The sequence below is a fragment of the Fundulus heteroclitus genome, chromosome 5 (genome assembly GCF_011125445.2).
Source record: "Fundulus heteroclitus isolate FHET01 chromosome 5, MU-UCD_Fhet_4.1, whole genome shotgun sequence".
NCBI lineage: Eukaryota > Metazoa > Chordata > Actinopteri > Cyprinodontiformes > Fundulidae > Fundulus > Fundulus heteroclitus.
Window position 1 is genome coordinate 34,007,499 of NC_046365.1, and position 20,439 is coordinate 34,027,937.

General features: G+C 39.9%; 1 pseudogene; it reads left to right on the plus strand.

Annotated features, from left to right (window-relative positions):
* Window positions 1-205: 205 nt before the first annotated feature.
* Window positions 206-20,439, plus strand: part of LOC118563214 — a 45,522-nt pseudogene continuing 25,288 nt past the window's right edge.

Sequence of the window (20,439 nt, forward strand, 5' to 3'; positions counted from 1 at the left end):
GTCAAAGCCAAGAGACTTAAATGCAATAAATATATCCTTGTGTGTATAGATCTATATATTATACTACTGAAATACATCAACTCGTACATGATATCTTAATTTATCAATATGGCCCGTATACTTCAGTTAGTGCCAGAACAGTTGCAAAGGCTGTTTTTTAGTGGGTGTGTTTGTGAAATGTTTGTTTCAATACATGGGCGGATCTCGCAGGCTTCTGAGGTGCCTGGCAAATTGTCTTTCTGCCAAGCTGAGACTCCAGCCTGGAGTGGGTGCGTGCGGGTGCCTTCTGTAATCCACCCTGTTCCGTGGAGGTATGCAGAGCTGGAGGTTCAACTGGTGGTGCTGCTGACAGACAGCTCTGCGCGCGCATCTCTGTGCATGTGCGGTAGCTGGAGCGATCAGCTGCACGGCAGGCTGTTTGCGAGAGAGAGCGAAAGAAAGAAAGAAAGAGAGAGAGAGACAGAGAGAGGGGGAGACGGAGCTGCAAGCAGCGACACTTTGAGAACAGGGAAGCAGAGCCGCCGGAAGAAGCAGCAAAGGCAGCAGCTTTAACGCGAGCTGGACGCAGACCGTGAAAATCACCGGCGGCACGAGCGACAGGAACCGGCCAGTGGGGCGGAGAGGAGGAGGAGGAGGAGGAGGTGGGTGAGGAGGAGGAGGAGGAGGTGGTACCTGCACCCAGACTCGATTTGCTCCGCCGCGTCTCCCTCCCTGTCGTTGCTCTCCTCACCCCTCATACCTCTCGGACCGCTTCCTCGTTAAGATGGCTGACCCCAACAGCGACGAAGAGGCGCCGGAGAGCGCGCGCGGCTTCGCCCGCCAGGGAGCCCTCCGCCAGAAGAACGTGCACGAGGTGAAGAACCACAAGTTCATCGCGCGCTTCTTCAAGCAGCCGACCTTCTGCAGCCACTGCACGGACTTCATCTGGTGAGTGTGAGCACGCGCCAGCGAGCGCGCGCGCGTGTGCCGCGAGGACACAGGTGATCCACTTGCTGCCGCTGCCGCTGCGCCAGGCTCTGGTCGGCCTCTGTCCGCGCGCACCGACGCCGCAGTGCTAAAAATCTGTCACCGAAAAAAAAAAAAAAACACGGCGGTGCGCCATTCGATGCGACAGCACCGCGGGCCCTCTGGAGAGGGGCAGAGATGTGCTGCCTGCAGCCGCAGAGCAGGCACTGCTGCTCCGCTTTTCTGTTTTACCGCATCCCCCCCTTACCCTCCCCTCTCCTCCAACCTCTGAAACTGGTGGAGGAATGCGTCTGGTTACAAGGGGGCCCGCTGTTGCTGCTGCTGCCCTGTGTGCTGATTAATGTGTGCGGCTGGATATCTTTATAATGTTGCGTTTCCGTGTCAGTGAACCCCCCCATATTTCACGTCCCTGTCTTCTGTCTGCAGGGGCTTCGGGAAGCAGGGATTCCAGTGCCAAGGTAAGGGCTCATTCACAAATTGCATATGGCTGTGTGTGTGTGTGTGTGTGTGTGTGTGTGTGTGTGTGTGGACGGATGTTTTAATGTCCAGGGGCGCATCCAGGAAGTTTTCAAGGAGGGTCTGAAGATTGGACTCTCTGATAACGGGTGGCACATTGTGTTTGAAATCAGCACATCACGAAGGACGCAAAAAAAAAACGCTATTAAACTGCTGGTCATAGTGTTTTTGTTTGATTAGTGGAATATACAAGTTCATTACACTAGTCTTTGAAATTGTAGCTTTTTGTGACCATTTATGTCTTAATTCATTAAAAAAAATAAACTGATATGCAATCGTTTAGGCACATGGGTACAGAATGCAGTGCTATCGAGTAGCAGGAAGGAGTAATAATGGCAATTTGTGTGTGCAAAGTAGCAGAATGGCAAATTCATCCCACAGCCAGAAACGGTCCAATGTCCAGTTCTGGCCCGCTGAGCATTGTTTGTCTTAATTTGGCTGTGGGTGTGTGAACTGATCTTCAGTGTTAAGGGCCGCATCCAGAAAGTCTTTAAAGGGGTGACACACCTGGGTTGATGGTGGCACACCCTAAACCAAAAGCCACAACATAATTTCATAAGTCTGCTAATACTGTTGTCATATATGATGGGAACAGGTTCCTGAATAAGTGATGGGTTACAGCTGAAACAATTAATTGGGTTAATTGTGATTAATCAATTAATGAAATAATTAATTGCTGCAGCTCTGTGGTGGATATGTCAAAGTAGCACAGTATTGAGAACAGAAGAAAGGGCAACAAAGAATAAATGTTGCAATGCATTGAAACATATCCCATCTTAAATTCATTTAATTAGGTTGGTTACCAAAATAAAAAAGTTGTATGTCTAAGCAAACAATTTCATCTAAAAGCGCAGTAAAAGATCAAGAGTGCAGTTTAAAAAACGTGTTGTTTCCTTCCACTGTCGCCACATGCTTGCTCAGGAGGTGGCGTTGCTGCGAAAACAATCAACAGGTTGATTCTCTCAGGCTTTCTTAGACCCTCCTTTTCATAAATTGTTATTTTAAGATCAATTTGACTGTACTGGATTATCGCTAGGATTGATTTTAGATTCTGGAACGTATGCGTTTGAATTTGAATCTGTCATTATGGTCGAATAATAATGGATTGATTTGAATATCTATTTCTGGAAATGAGTTGCACTTTTGAAAAGTGTTTAGATGGGGATGTTGTGAGTGGGTGCTATATGAATAAGTTTAATTGATTTGAAGGTGTGAAAAATTGTGACAGTTGTGAAAAATTAAGACAGTTACAGCTATTTAAAAGCTGTAGTTTATGCTCATGGCTTTACATTTAAATCTGTGAAAGGTTTTGACCTAAACATAAAAATGCAATTTAAGTTAAAAAATAATTTCTATATATCAACATGAGACCTTCAAGTTTGATTAGTTTTCTGCCTTTTTTGTGGATAATGTTTAATTGGCTTGTAACATATGATTGTATTCAGTGAATTTGTCACTTTTGTTACTGTAGGATATATTTTTCACTGGGCTGCTCGGTTATGCATTAAAAAAAATTGTTATTTAGGTCTGTTGAAAATTACTCATTATGTTTCTAAAAGCATATTTAAAACTCTTAAAAATAAGAATAGTACTTCTTTATTTTATTTTACTATTAATCCAAAGACACTTAATTTTTCTCAATTTCATATTTTACAATTTAAACAATTTATTTACATCTAAAACTATAGCGATCCTTCTGTCACTTTTAAGTTTCATTGCAAATGTTATTGTAAAGTTTTTAACAACTTTACATGTTGTACAACCGATTCCTTGTTTTTGTTCTGCACTGTGGAAGGCATAAGTAAATAGTAATTTGAATAATTTTTTTGCGACAATATCATCTTTTTTGTGTTTGTAGCTTATATTGTGGTTAATATTTGATTAACCACACAGTCCCAGCAACAAGGAATGTTTGGCATTGAACAAAATCCATCCTGCTTGTATTGTTTTCCAACGTAAACAGAATTAAATCCATTCGGATATAAATTATTTCCAGTTATTGTTAGAAGCTAAACCGTTTTGTATATTTTTGCTGGTATTTTGACCCAACCCGTCGGAAGGAAGCGATCTAACTGAACAGGCTTGCTTCTCAGATCTGCCCACAAATTTTCTCTGAACCACAAATCGGGACTTTGTGATGGCCACTCCAAAACCCTGACTTCTTCAAATGCTTAGGGCGGTTGTCCATTTGAAAGTCCCCTTTCTGTCCAAGCTGTACCTTCTTGGTTGACATATTGAGATTTTGCTTCTTCATGATGCGGTTCTATTAGATACAGATCACCAGTCCCTCTCGAAGCGACACACTCCCACAACATGACACTTCCACTCCGCACTTCAGCGTTGGAATGACGTTTTCAGGCTTGCAACCTTCTCTGTGTTTCCTCCAAAAGTAAAGATGGTCATTATAGGCAAAAGGATATGTTTTACTTTCATCAGACAACAGGACATATCTCCAAAAGTTAGATTTTTGTCCCCCGAGTTTATCTGCACGCTGTAATCTTGTGTTTTCTGTTGCTTTGGAAGTCATGGCTTCTTCTTCACTGAGTGGCATTTCAGCTCGTGTGGGTTTCGCAGCGGGCAATCACTTTCTCTTTAGCCTGGATCTTCTTCACAGGGTCTTGTGCGTTTGTTCTGGGGTATGAAAGCCCACTGATCGGCGCTCGGTGCAGTGAGGAATGTCCTGACCTTTTATATTGGAGAAACCAAACAACCTCTCCACAGACGCATGGCTCAACACAGGAGAGCTACCTCCTCAGGTCAAGACTCTGCTGTCCACTTACACCTTAAGGATAAAGGACACTCTTTTGAGGACCAAAATGTCCACATTTTGGACAAAGAAGACAGATGGTTAGAAAGGGGTGTGAAGGAAGCCATCTATGTTAAGAGAGAGAAACCAACCTTAAACAGAGGAGGAGGCCTTAGGTTCCAACTCTCAAAAACTTACGATACAGCTATAGAATTAATTCCGGCCAATCATCACCTCAGTTCTCACCATCATATGGGTGATCATAACATTGTTCCTTTAAGCCAGGTCAATAACGACCCTAACAACTCCTCGTTAAAGAGGAGTGGACCAGTTTTGGTTCAATCTGCTGGCTTAATGGCTTTAACGACCGCCCATTACTAAGGGGTGGACCTGTTTCTGTTGAATTTGCATGTTATCTAAGCCATTACAAGGCCCTTGTTTGGGCAGTAGTATAAAGCTTGGTACTCTGCATTACTCCAGACTTTTTGAATTGAGAAAGCTTCCTGGAGAGGAAGCGAAACGTCTTCAACTACGGAAAACAAGTGCAGTTGCTTTGTTTTTTTTACTTTTTTTTTTTGGAAGGTGTATGTAAATATATGGTTTCAACTGTAGGTGGTTGAAAACATTTAGCAACAGACTAGTTGGTTAATTTAGATATATCTGCTCATCCTAAGGGAAGTCAAACACGCTTTTATCAGAGCAGCGCTTCTTCAACCCTCAGCTACGTCGCAAAACGGACTGAAAAACAAAACGGGAAAACAAATGATATTCTGGGTCGTCAGAAATCCTTGAAACTCCAACCTGGACTAGCAAATAAAAATCCGACTTCGAGGGAGTTGCCGCAGCTAGTAGCTGCAGACCTGCTGGTAGAAACTAGAATTAATAGAAAATATTACAAATGCACTGTAAGACCTTGTGTCTGGTGAGTGCTGTAAGGGGCCCTGCCAATGCAAAAAGGTGGCTGTGGCCCCCTGGGGCCCCCCCTAGGTGGCTGCACCACTGCCACTGTTTGCTCTATGCGTGTGTGCGTGTGTGTAATGCACCTCTGCACACTGTCAGCGTGACCTGTTGGCCGCCTCGTTGGACGGCATGATTGTGTTGGCAGGCAGGTGTCGAAGCCCAGGCAGGCGCTCGCCACCGCTGCTAAATGACGGCGAGAACGCCCCGGAGAGGCTGAAGGGAGACGGAGTCAGATGTAAGAGTAGAAGAGTGGAGTGGAGCGGGCGGTGAAAGCTGAGATGTGTGGAGAGATCACGGGAGGGAGAGGCAGCAGAAAGTTAGATTTCTTGACAGACGCGTCTTGACTGGAGCTGTGAAATGGTGGGCCTGCGCGTGGGCGGGTGAGTGGGTGAGTGGGCGGCCGCTCATCGCAGTCACTGGTGAGAGGGTGGGTGTCTAGACATGGACCACCGCACAAAATGGTTTCACGGGCCCTTGCAAAACATAGTAACATCCCTTTAACCACATGTGTGCTGCCGTACCGCTGTGAATGTTGTTCTGCTCCCAGTATCACTTCCTCTTCCTCACCGGTCCATTTCAGACACCCACCTGAACTCAGTCGGCCCCCCGCCTGTCACGTGAGCTGCTGCGTGAAGGTCAGGAAGAAGGCAAGCACATTTTCTATATTAGCCCCCCCTGTGTTTGGAAGAGTTGTGCAAGACCGGGTAGTTTTAAAGCGAGAGGTGACGTCCCCCTCATCCTCTGAAGCTACAGGCTGATTAATCTTTGACAGCCCTTGGTGATGACACAGGAAATGCAGTTGTGGGCAGAGTAGACATAACACTTCATGTGTACAACTGAGTGCATGCACCCGGTGTACGGTGGGTTGTCCTAAGCTGATGGCAGATGTAGTATCCACACTCGGTGCAGGCCAGCCCAGGTCCTGGACAGGTAGCTCTGCCTCTTGTTGGATCGGGTTTCCCGGTTTATTTCCATCTGATGCCTGAAAACACAAAACTCCTAAATATGCAGAAATATATATATTTTTTGCATAAAAAAATGGCATGCAAAACTTTTTTTTATGAGACTCTTGACTAAAGTTCAGAGTAAATAATGCTTAACTAATTTTATGAGTTATGCATGCAGCCCGGGAAACTTACATGGATGCATACTCAGCAGTATCAGTCAAGCCTGCACAATGTTCACTCTCATGTCATTAGGGATACATGTGCATCTAAATAAATGTTTCATTTAGTCACGTGATAAGATGGAGCTCGTAAAGGGTTTCTTGACCCTGGGAGGGATACATTTAAAAAAAAAAAATCTAAATTAATATTAAAATTATTATTGTTTATGAAAATCTCATCATTCCTGAGAAAATTAAAAAATGACATCATTTTTTTTGACTGCACCTACTTCTACCAAATTTTTTTTCTTCCACTAAATTTTCCTTTTATTTTGGAATAAATGTTAAAATACTGTGGGTGTTGATGTCTGCTGTCCTTCTCCGTCCTAATTATGTGGGACATAATTATTGATTTTGACCTTTTACAGAAAAAGATTTAAACATTCTCTCTTTTTTTGCATTAGGGGAAAAAAGTGACCTGTTTGAGTTTAATTTGCATATCAGTGATTGTGGCAGGAAGCCACCGTCTTATCTATAACGATAACTGCTTTTGGTCTTAAGGCTACATTGCATGTATGCACACATATCGCTGGGAACGCAGCAGCCGTGATGATCCATCTGGCTCCGTCATCTGGATCCATTACTCGAGCTGTCGAGGATGAAGAAATTTCCTTCGGGGTAATTTAATACTTAACGTCTGTGTGAGGTATTTTTGGCTAGAATTTAAAAGGCTTCTACTAGAGAGCGAGAATCACTTTGAAGGCTGGATGTGGCGGGAAATGATGTCATATGCACCAACAGTCGGGCGCTTGCTCATTTGTGAACCTCAGACGGGCCGGTCACGTGGTCGCCCATCAACCCAGATTAATCTTTTTAATCTCAGCATGCTCGACGTTGTATGAGACTCATTTCATTTCACCTCCTTTTATGTATCATTTGTTTTTGTTTGCCAACAAAAGAGAGCCCCTTTTTAATCAAAGCATTGTTGCATTAATAGATTTTAATGCAAAATTTCTAGTTATCTGTGCCGAATATTGCCTTCATAAGTTTGCAGTGAGCACGAGCAATTTGGGCACACACAAACCGCACGTTTATCTTTTTTTTTTTTTTTTTTTGCGATGGCATGTCGAGATGCATCTCAGTCAATTAGTGAATGTGTTTCCGTTATTCAGTTCAACAATTGACACTCATATGTTTTTTACAAGCATTGTACATGGATGGAATTCAATATGCATCTGTCATGTTAATGATTATGGCTTACAGATAATTGATACCCAAAATTTAGTTTCTCAGAAAAGTAGAATGTTACATCAGACCAATAAGAGGTTTTAATACATAAACGTTGCCGTGGCATGAAGGAAATCCAAAGACAGTTAATAATAAAAGTATATCCATGAACTGCCTACAGCTTGTCTGCATTGTTGGGTCTGGTCTCTCTCCTTTTTCTCTTGAATGTAATTCAAATTATTACTGATTGGAAACTTCTTACTGGAACTAAAGCAACTTGTACCCTGGCCTCTGGGATCTTGATTTTCTGTTTTAATGTGCACCTTTTTCCACTAAACCTTTTTCCTTCCACTTAACTTTCCACCAACATGCCCGGATACAGCACAGTGTGATCTTCTTTTGCATTCTGTCGTGGCTCACCCTCTTGTGAAGGTCGTCTAATGACTTAGCTGCTGTCCAGTTTGTGTAAGCTTTAACTTTACATTTTTGTACTTAAAGAAACAAACATATTTTTATTAGTTGTGATATTCTAGTATTCTGGAATATTGAATTTATTAGTTGTAAGCCACAATCGTCCAACTCTACAGAAATAAATACTTAAAACAGAGCCCACTGTTTAAATGAAATAAGAACAATAGATGATTTTGACCTTTTAAGTTTAAGTTAGTGAAATGAATAACCCTTTCAGGAATATTCTAATTAATGGAGATGCCACCGTAACTCACATTCTTCACTTACTTAACATTGTGGGTACTAACTGAAGTAAAAACACCAGTTCCCTTAAAACAAATCAGAAAGCTTTGCTTGCACAACACCGTAACTGCTAATTATTATTTATAACATCTCTGTGGAAGTTCTGTGTCTCAGTTTCACTTTTGATGAGCAGGACCACTTCCTTTAACTTGCTGGCTGTGTTATGTGTTTTATTTGTGATTTCTCTAACACTTTTTTTTTTATGCTGATGTTTTAAGATGGAGCAAGTCTGCATCTATTAAGGGCCGCCGAGGGAACAAAATAATTAGTCTGTGTCACGAGGCCAGCCATTGTGGGTTAACTGTGGCTGTTGCCTACATTTAAATATAAAATTTGTTGCTACTTGATTTGTTTGCTTGTTGTGCTTCTTTTTTCCTTTTTTTTTTATCACATCAAATATTTGTGTGCTTGTAGATTGCTGCAGGCTGAATGGAGCAACAGCTCCTATTGCCTTCTGTGACTTGCAAGAGACATTTTAGGTTATTGCCAAGCATTGTGTTGAACGGATCATTTCCATCTCGCTTACGGCCTCTGAAGTAGAGATATTCCTCGTTACTGTTGATGTCAAACTGAAGCTGACCGCAACAGACCACCAGACCACTGAGACTGATGCCGCAGAGATCGTTGTCTGATCTGCGCGGCAGATCCAGACTTGTTGGTCCTGGAGGCTGAAGCTAATGACCGGCTAATGCCAGGATCAAAACTATCATCTTAAGACGACTCCAACCTTTAAAATTGCAGTTTATGTGAGCAATATCTTAAGCTTTACTCATCGTCATGTTTACATTGGGCCAATATTTGATCATTAGGTGCTTTTCCAGGTCTGGTTATTTCATACGTGACTTTTTTTGGTTACAAAAGGGTGTCATCTACTGTGAGATGTTTAGTACGGAGGAGGTGGATCAAAGGTTTGATCAAGGGTTTGAGATTGGAGCATTTATCCAACTATTAATCTCCACGATTTAGGGTTTAACCATTACAAAACAAAAAAATTATACGCCAGAGTTCAAATACTTGGCACGGATTGGTTTGTTTACAGGTACGCTATGGAAATATGAAGTGTCAAAATAGCAACACATACAATCAAAAGGGGAAAATTGAGTTTATTTACATAGAAGCAAATGTTTTAGGGATTGGAGGTGGAACTCCGCCAGAGATCTTCCATGGACTGAAAACTGACAATAAAGCTGTTTGATGTAAAGGTAAAAGCAAAAAGAATATGAATATATTTTTGAATATAAAATATAATTTCTTTTCTTTGAAAGCGATTTCAGAGTTCCACTTTCAGTATGTGGTTTTACCAGGAAGATTCAACATGAAGCGCCGTTATCTTCTGTGTAAATAAAATGATGATGATTTAAAGGAAATATCGTTAATAAATCACTCTGGTGTCGTTTAGAAGTCTACTTTGGTCTTCGCGACTGTCAGATTCGATGCTACAAATTATCCTCAGGGATCGACTGTTCTGTATTTACCCCAAATAAAGAATTATCTACTGCAGACAAGACACTGATAACTGCTAATAATATTTAACAAAACTTGAAACGGTTGGATCTATCGGCTTAAAAATTGGCATTTATTTGTGTACCTCTATTTATGTCCACAATTTCCAGGTGATTTTTTTCTTTTCTTCCATTTACGGCTGCACAAGCTGGGAAAACATGCAAAGCTGGAGTGGAAATTAACCCACATTATCTCTTCTCTATTTCCATAATCGTGATTTCCACCACTGTGTCTGTGCTCCAGCATTTTGGTCACTAAAATCTGTGTCAGGCGTCGTTAGTCCACCCAACTGATCATTTATATTATTGGCAGGCAGAGCATGAATGCAAAACACTTCACAGATACTGACCTGCCAAATAATCTGCATCAGTAGTTCTTGGGGGAAATTCATGTTTTTATTGAGACGTCAACTGGGATTCAAAGGATCTTGCAAATTTATATTTGAAAAAATAAAAAACAATAGATGCTACAAATGAAATAAAAATTATTAATTTTAAATATAATTGTAAAATAATAAAATCATTTACTGATTTTTCTCATTGAACCGACGAGGAAAAAAATTTGTGGAGTAGCTGAAGTCTTACCAACGGTTTTTGGAAGCTGCAAACATTATTAGTTTAACGTAAACTCACTTTTTTCACTATTCATTTTGTCGTTATCATGTCTAATCCATGCACACACAGCCTCGTAAAACTGCCACGATTAATGAGTTAGGCTCAGTTTGTTGTTGTTTTTTGGGTCACAGTTTGAGCTGGTGTAAGTTTCCAAACTCAAAAGGTGCCAAATGAAGGAAAAAAAAGTTTGAATAACCTTCACCAATATGATCTGGCTGCTATGAATAGCTGGAACGTCTCAGATGCTATCTTCAAATTTAATAACACCCGTGCCAAGGCTTTTCAGAATAACCTTTTGCTTTGTCTCTACTGCAGCAGTCTGTACGCTCGTGCTGAGGAAAATCAGGAAGGATTTTTTTCTTTCGTGGGTGATTTGAGTTCACCGTGTGGCAAGCGTTTCCGTTTTTATGCTGAGAAGATGTCGTAAAAACAAGCTGGGCTGATTAAAAATCAATGATTTTAACTTTTCCTTTACCTGGAATAAAATAAAAGATCCCCCCCCACACTGAAAATCTGCACAGATTGTTGAACATTACCTGAATTTGGTCAACAATTTCTAGATTTAATCATAGGTTAAAAGCTGTGGAGCAACAATTGACCAGAATACCCTTAGGCGCTTCCTTGTTGCTTTTAGCGTATCCTATGCAATGTAGTTGAACAAACTTCCTCCACCTTTAATAAAACATGCACGAGAAGCTGTTTTGCATGCAAGTTTTACAAAGAGTTGCAGAGAAAATAAAGTGGTGCAGGAGCCGATCAGCGAGAGTGGGAGGAGCACAGACAGAGATGAATCTAACCGGTTGCTTCAGAGGAATGGCAGCCATCTGATGCAAACGTGTTCCTACATGAAGCCAGGCTTGGCAGAAACAAACACTGCTGTTTTTATGACACTTGTAGCAGCTCTTCATCGAGTTGTAGAGGGGGGGGGGGGTGTTTTGATACCTGCTCAACAGGTATCCAGAGATGTCAGAGTACGTGCTCCCATCCCCCTCGCCCCCACCGCCCCTTAGCTTTTCTATTATTAGAGGCTTAACGTGTGTAAAAAGAGGAAGTAGCTGCTGCTGTTTCCTGCTAAAAAGAGAGATCCAGATGAGTGGTCACAGCTTGGAAGTGGTGCGTTGAGATGAATCTTCCTTTCAGTTTTGAAATAAGATGAATTATCTTTTTTACTTTAACAAAAGAGGGGTTTGAAAAACAAAAAAACAAAAGAGACAGCAAAGCAGATTTCAGCCACCTGGAATCTGATTAACTTGTTCCTTTTTTTTATTATTCATATGATAAAACAGAGCTTTTGAAAAATCTGACAAGCAAGTCTCATGCTTAGTCTTGAAAATTCTCGAATGATACGAAATGTAATCTTCCCCCCAAATCTTTATAAGTACATTTTCAGACTCTTATTTCCAATCCATTATCTAGAGTAGGTGGTCCCCAAACTTTTCAGCCTACGACCCCCAAAATACCTGTGCCGGAGACTGGCGACCCCATTTTGGTGAGTGGGACTTTCTCCTTATTTATTTTTTTTAGGGTTATGAGAATAAAGTTGTAAAATACAAGAACAAAGTCAAATCATCTTGCAACTTCCAAGAGGTGTCTTGCACCCCCCCCCCCCCCCTCTACTTTGGGAACCCCTGATATTTTAGAGGATAAAAAAATAATTTCTAGGAAAAAATACTTAAAATTGTTTATTCAGGCGTCACAACTTCAGTTTTTGTTGTCAACCAGTTTAGTTTTCTGAGTTCCTGCCAACATTTCAACACAAAATCTTTTCAGAATTCAGAAAAAGTGTAATTTTCCTGCTCTTATGGCCTCTAGATCCTTTTACCTCTACGTTTCAAGCTTGCCCCAAGGTTCTCAACTGAGTTTGAATAAGATACAAAACTAATCGTTAAAGTCAAGGCATCACTGGTGTCAAGCTGGGATTTAAGGGATCTATCTAGGATAAACGTATTGTAGATTTTAACTGATGTATGTTTTCCCAGATCAAGTGAAAGAGGAATTTGAGTCAGAAGCCAGTTTCAAAGCTTGTTTTATGATTTATTGCAGGGGGATAGAAAACCCAAGTAGATAATTCTTTGTACTTGGAGGTCCATTTCATTAAAATGGGACTAAAAACAAAACAAAACTGAGGCAGGAAAAAGTATAAAAGCATGATTTGAAATTGATTTTCTGGACAAAACACCCATAAAGAGTTTTTTACCTCACAGAAAAAGTGTTTAAAAATCCCCTGGTCAAACAACTCTTTTATTAAAATCCTATAAATTCCTCCAAAGGGTGGCAGAGGCAGACGTAACATACAGGCAAAGCAGGCAACCGCCTGGGACCCCTACCAGTAAGGGGGCTCCGCTGATTGCCCACCCGCTAACAGTGCCCCTACATAATTTATGTGTGTTTGAAATAAAATAATTACAATTTGCAATCCAATTAATAACAAAAAACAAAACAAAATGTGACACAAGGTATTATTGACTTCTGCTTCTCCCTTTCCATGGACTAAAATGGACTCTTCCATGTCATCACATAAAACTCCCGGCAATGCAGTGTGCCGCCTTAGCGAGCAGTGGGAGGGATGCGAGAGGAAAAAGACGAAACGGCGCTGCCAAAGCTAGAGCTGAAAAGCGGAAAACCCAAGAAACCTATATTTTTACTAAAATTGTTTGAAGCCCCAGATGTTTTCTGAACAGAAAGAGAGTGGGGAAAAAAGGCATTTGGACGTCTCTTAGAGAGGTGCATTAAGTCCCAAGATGTGATTATTCCATTTAAAATTTCAGATTTGTGTCTATTGCGTTCCATATAATCACTACCCGCTCCACCATAAACTAACACCATAAGCTTCGCGACCAGAGATGGACGGACTGGCGGTCTGATTCTAAAAAATTGGAATGATGGAGCCGCAGCCTTGCTGACGGAGGAGCATCAAAGATTATGTGTTGTGAAGACCGGTGCACACGCTCGGTAATTGGCAGCTCCCTGCAGATGAACAAATTCATTATTAAACGCTGTAGGCTCACGTCTCTCATTCTTTTGATGTAGTGGCCATGGGAGGGACTACAGTAAAATGTTGTGCAACTGTCTGGTTTCACAGTTTTGCAGCATGAAGCCTGACAGATCCTTTTCCAATCAGGGCAGACTCAGTAGAGGGCCCCATCACAAAAGTTTGCCTGGGGCCCCAAAATTACTAAGTGTGCCATTGTACATGAGACACACTGGGGTTTGATGCCAGACGGTGTCTTTTAAGATTTCCATTTCTATAAACATTTCCATGATCTTGATTTCTTTGATCTCCACTTGGAGCTCCTGAAGACAGCAGTTATTTTGAGTGACTCGTTAAAGACATGCAGTGCATTAGGTTTGGGAATCCCCAATTAAAAATCAGACGACTCGGGTTGATTTCCGATTGAAGTTGGCATTTTGACTGGGAAAGGAAAAGTTTTCCTGGGGGGAAAATAAACATCCCTTGAAAATCCTCTATAGCTAACATGAGGTTTATTGACAGCTTCTGTGATCTAGCTTCATGTCGGCACTTCTAACAGCATGTTCCTTTTGTGTTTCAGTCTGTTAAACACTGATAAGTGCATTAACTGTTTGTTTTGCTGATAATAGTTGGCCTGGTTCCTCTGGTTTTCCAGCTTGCAGCTAGAACACAGGAATGTGGGAAATGGAATATATTGGTCCCGAGACAGTTTTCCAGTACCAGAGTTGGACCTTTCAGCTTTTCCAGTAAAAGAAAAGGTCCTGAATGTGTCGGGGGAAGCCAATGGGGGGGGATATGGCATGATTATATACTTGCCTCCAATATTTGAGAAAGCCAGAAGAGATGACGAGTAGCACATTTTTTCATACGGTGGAAAAGTGACTGCTCAGACCGCTCAGTGTCCGATTTATAATGTCCGGCATTTGTAAAGCTTTGGATTGCCGATGCTAATTTTTTCAAATTCAGTTTTCTTAGAAAAAGCGATACCAAAAAACAGCAGAGAAAATAGTTTTTTATTTAACTTGGTGGCAGGAACAGCCAAATAATTCTTTATATCAGGGTCAGATTCAACGGTGCACAGTTGTTTGAGAAAAAAAACTGGATCAAAGCAAAACTGACTTTAGCATTTTTATTTTAAATTAGCATAGACAGCATTGCTAAACTCTGTATATCTCGAAGAGAATGTATTCCCTTCCCTTAACTGAGATTTTCAAATGTTCTAATTCATTCACAGACAGTGAGAACAGATAATGCAATTTGAAAAGACAAAACGCAAATCATAAAACTCAGTCTCAAAAACGGAAATTTTGGAAAAAAAAACAAAACAAAAAAAAACAGCAAACCGCAAAATGGAGGTTTAACCTTTGCATGCACATTTAAAATTATTCTTAAAATGTTGTTTGAACCTTTTTTTTTTTTCAAAGTTAAATTTATATATTAAAAAAAAACATTTTTTTCCCTTCCTTTTTCTGCATTTTTTGTTTGTAGCGATATTGGCCCAAATTTCTCTCCGTATACTTGCAGCGACAAGGCTCACCGTCTCCAGGTTTCCCCTCTGTCTGGTTCTCCATGTTTGAGTCAAGCTGCAGTAAAACATTTCTTTCACGCCTGTTAGGCGGTGAACCAGGTACCAAAGAGATTAAGGACTCAGGATGTCTGTGTAAAGCTCTTTTTGAAGCCAAACACTAACGGCTCGGGCCTTCCACAGAATCCCATGTGCTGTTGTTGTTGTAGGCTCTGGTTGGATGGCTGTGTCACCTGTAGAAGGACGGATGCCGTGGATAAACCGCACCATGTGATCACAACCGGTTTCCCTCTTAATCAGCTGTTTGGAGTAAACCTCACGCCCACCTTTTTAATATTGACGTTTTCCTTCTTTTGCATCCACCTGGAGCGTCAACAGCCGTGCTGCGGTGATTTACGCTGAGGCTATATGAAAAACCAAAACCCTGTAAAATCAATAAACTAGAATCTGATTTATGAGATTACAGCAAAAATGGAAGATATGTTTTAGTGTTCTTGTATAGATTACAACTAGCATTTAATTATTGAGTTGTTTTAACAGTGGAGCAGTTGGTAGCATTGTTGTCTTGCAGCAAGGAAGTCCTGGGTTCGAATCCTGGAATGTGCGTGTTTTTTTTTTTTTGTGCATGCATGGGTCCTCTCTGGGTTCTTCAGCTTACTCCCACAGCAAAATGTCCATTGCAAAATATGTGTTAATCAAAAAAGCAGCAACTGGTGGCCATGTTGGCTCAATGATAATTTTTTTTTTCTTTTCGTTAAATGGTGATGTTCTGAAACCAAAGTCATGCAAATTTCGAACCCTCCACAGGCCGCCAGCCCAGAAGAAATAAGGTTGTGTTTGTATAACTGACACAATCTGATAGAGCTTTATATTTAACAAGATCTCTTGCTATAGCATTTCTTTAATTGGAACCTGCAAAAGTAGCTCAAAGATCTGACATTTTAAAAGCAAAGCCACTCTGACACAAGAATGTCTGACATCTGCATATTTGTGGCTATAGGGCTTGTTTGTTTCTTAAAGATGTCAGTTTAATGACCTGCAATTTTCTTATGGAGCTGTAAAAGGTAGTTGTAGCTTTTAAAAGTCCTGTGTAGTTAAAAGACCTGGAACTATAATAATTATTATTGTTAATGTTATTCTTATTATGAATGGTTGCTGTTAACTTGAATTTTAAATAAGAAAAAATAGAGAAACAAATAAGCACCTCTATGTTGAATCTAAAACTACAAATAAATACTATTGATACAATTATTCTTAATTAAACATAAAAAGTATTAATTGACTAAAGTTTAAAATTGTAAAAATTCATTTACAAAATTATAGTAAAACTGGAAATTAATATAACCATTTATTATTAATTCATTTAGAAATAAACAGGCATTTGAATGTGAAATCTAAAACTATGAATTCATTTATATAAAACACCTTTAAAACTAATTACTTGAGAATTTTCACTCTGTTGTGAATTTTTGAATTTTTTAAACATCTCATTTACCTTTCAGAATATCGTTTCTTGTATATTTAGCAGTTTATAGCTTTAGATTCCATGTACAAGTGCACATTTAATTCCTAGTGAATTAACTAACCTGTATTATTTTGATCTCAAGGCAAGGCAAGTTTATTTATTTAACACTTTTCAGTAACAAGATGATTCAAAGTGCTGATTAAAACCACAGAGCGATAAATTCTCATTCAAACTTGCACAACATTTCTTAGTTGTACTTGTTGCAGCTACAGAGGCGTAAAGCAGAGTTGGTATGAAGTAAGATGGCTGAATGGGTTAAAAACACAAAACACAGGAGACGTTGTGTTTACAGTAAAGGCACTCGCTTGACTTAAAGTTGGTTTCTGGGAAATTTCACTCTCATAAACCTAAACAAAAGCTGTATTTTGGCTCTAAGAGTAGAGGGAGAATCAAGCTGCTCATTTGAGCCGTGCAGTAGTTCGGTAAGATAAAGTCAGGGCCTGTCCGGGGCCTTTGAAAGGAACGTTTTCTGTTTCTCTGTGAAGCAGTTTTTGTTTTGCTGTCCCCAGTGGGACAATAGTTTCCTGGTGGGCTAGAAAAGTATTTATTATTAGGCTTATAGTTTTGATATATCACACAAAATCATCTTGGCATGACAAACGGGTGTAATTCCTATCATGTAGAAGGCATCTGTCAACAACAACCAATCATCCATTCCGATAAATATAAGCAAACCTTTTAACAAAGGAATATACAGTCAACTCCTGTTGGTCTTACTCTGCTGAGTGGATCAAAACTTAATAATTCGATTGAGTCTTTTGTTTTGCAGCAATCTCTCTTACTGAGCAAAGTTGCAGTGACAGTGGAGAGGAAACACTCCCATTTTAACAGGGAGTGTTGACTGTGAAGGAGACAAAGAAAAAAACACAAAAGCTCTGAGCCAGTAATTCTTTTCATAGGAAACTGATTTAATGGCAGCAATACCTCAGAAACACTTCTATACACTGACTGGCTTAGCCGGGTTCACTTTGTGTGGACAGAAACAAATGGTGTACACAGAGTTAATGGCAGTAACACGTTAGTCAGTGGGAACAATACCCAGAGATGAAAGCACTAATCCAGGATCACTTTCTATTTGGAAAGAAAAAAAATGGAGTACACAAATTTTATGACAGCAAAAGCTTAGTCAATATCCCTTTTCAGATCATCCTTTCACTCTGTGAAGATCAACTGAAAGGTCCCAACATGGAATGGGGAGGTTGAAAGTTACCCTCCAATATTAATCTGCCTCGGCGGGTAATAGGCCTGCAATCACCATGAATTGTCAGGGAAGCTAAACATGGGAAAGGCAGCAGCAATCTGTGGGTCCTCAGTCCTCCGGTGTCCATCCAATCTGAGAAATATGTTGATTATTAGAATCTGCTGAAGACAATAACTTGCTGAGGCTGGCAAACGACAACTTTGCTTGTATTTGAAGCACTGAATTAATTCAGATGGCATGCATGAGGATGGGGACACAAGCTCACCCCCGCGGGTGAAGGCTGAGAGCTTTAAGGATTTCATATTTATTTTTACCCTTCATTTTTACTTATTTTATACATTTATATATGAGATTATTTTTGCCACAGTGTTTTACTCCTGTCCTAACTGTAAGGCACTTTGTGATTTGTATTGCTTTTTATTCTGTGAAAAGTGCTACGTAAATAAATTTCACTCGTTTGCGAATTTAGTGATCAGTAATAGCTGCTCCTGCGAGTTTGTTGCTGAACTATGATGTGACGGGGGTTATCGCCGCCTTACGAAAGACACCCAGCTAAACACAGAAGCATTGAGCCGGCGATACTTTCTATGAGGGGAAAAAAGGTGCATATTAGTGCCTTCTCCAGAAGGACACATGGTTAAAAACATAATGCCTTTGATTTTAATTAAAAACAACAACAGAAGAATTAAACTGGCACCACTTTTTATGTGAAAATAAAACTGAAAACCAATGCTAATTTTGTGTCACAAGTGGCTCAGTTTAGAAAAGAGACACGGATAAACACAGAAGCACTGAGCCTGCAGTCTTTTCTACAGAAGAGGGGAAAAAAAACAAGTTGCTCCTCAAGAATAATGGAAGAAAAAATGTGAATAATCAGTGAAGACCTGTAGTTGAGAATACAGTGAGGATAAGTAGCCTCGTCCCTGCCGATAAAGTAATGCTCTTAACTGAAAATAATACCAATAAGGACAAGGAGTAGAATATTTAAACCCACAAGGGTTATCAATTTGCTTATCTTATAAGATGCCATCATGATTTCAGACTTTTGGTTTTGGGTCATGCTATTAAACGTAATCTTCAGTGGTGCTTTTTTACCATCTTTAATGTGCCGATGAATTTGTGAGCTAATATAGCAGTACCCAACCAGTTCAAATGACACAAAAATATAAATTTTTGACTCTCGCTGTTGTTTACCAAGTCAAAAATGGCAGCAATAGAGTTTACATACCTTTTTAATGTAATGTTGTACAGTATACCTATTAAATCCTAACAAAACACCTTTAATGTTTTCCTTAATCTGTGAGTTTAACATGATTTATCTGCTAAACCGTTTAAGGCTGTGGGTGTAGGACAGAACACAGAGGAAAAGGGCACACATGTATAAATTGTGGCAATATTTAGGGCTGAAGTACTGATTTTCTCAGGCTACAGCTTGAATGTGCCGTTTGTGTGTTAATTTCTTTTTTTTCACAGAAACCCCCCTGGCACCAGTGATTAAGGAGAGGAGATGGAGTGAGCACATAAATAGGTTTTAAAGCGTTGTTGCTTATAATCACACACCAACCTACCGGCTGCCACGGAAAAGGGGAGAAAATAAAAATAACGTCGTTATAAATCTGGTCTATATCTGTTTTGATTAAAGTAACACTCATTTCTTTACTAAGTTTACCTCTATTGTACAGTTAATATGTTATGATTCAGCTGGACAGCCACACAGCTCATTAACATTTCGAATATGACATGAACCACTTTAAATTCGTCATGCTTGAACAAATGTCACACAAACACTCATTTATCACCTATGACTGCAGAAGTTATGAATATTGGAGTCAACATGCACAACAAATTAGGATGGCGCTTCAAAAATCATGCAACATTTGTACGCGTTTGGGAACATAGTGGGAGCAGCTTGGTCTAATGAGATGGGTTCATCACTAGTAGCAGCAAAAAAATACACTAAGTCAACGCGGGTTATAAACAAGTGAGCTGCATACAATGGCTTTAAACTAGGAGTTTTTATTTTTAATTGAATAAAAAAGTAACCTGCAAAATATGTAATTATACTAAAGTGCAAAAAAATAATAGAATTTTGATATTTTATTTCCTTCTTAGGAATAACTTAAACACTTGACGTTTTACTATAACAGAAAAAGGAGTCTGGCTTTTGAAGAAAAGAGATCTTTACATCATTTTATGAAGTTATCTTTGCAGTAAGCCCTCTTAATCATCAGGCGTTAAGGACTGTTTGCCCACTTTTTAGCGTCTCAGGAAGTGTTTGGTACATTCAACTTGAACATTTTAATTTAATTTGATTCTCTTACTATCCATCAACAATTGCACGGTATTTTTCCCCCTTCTAATAATAAGTTTCTATCTTCTGTTGTAAATCTTAGCTTTACATTTAGCCTTTTTTTCATACTGTTTTTTACTTTTTTTTTTCTTTTAGGGTCATCGTTTTTACATGGAGGGTTTTGATTTGTGTCTGTGTGTTATATGGGAATTCTGAGCCGGTGTCTCACTAAAATTGAATTATTTAATTGGTTTTTAATTAGATGTAAGCACGTGGCAACGGTGGAAGGGAAAGTTCCCTTTTTTTTAAAAGGGCTCAGTGGTAACGGCCATCTGCCGCAACCGACTGGTGGTTTGAGAAGATAAAGCAGACGCACTAAAAACACAGAAAAAAGAAAAAGTAAAGCGTAAATGACAGCAGTAGCTCTTTTAGTGAGAGATATACAGCTAACCTGATTACATATAGTCGGCTACAGGAATAGCACTTACATTTGCTTTAGCTATGACAAAGACGCGGTTAAACACGGAAAGAATTGTC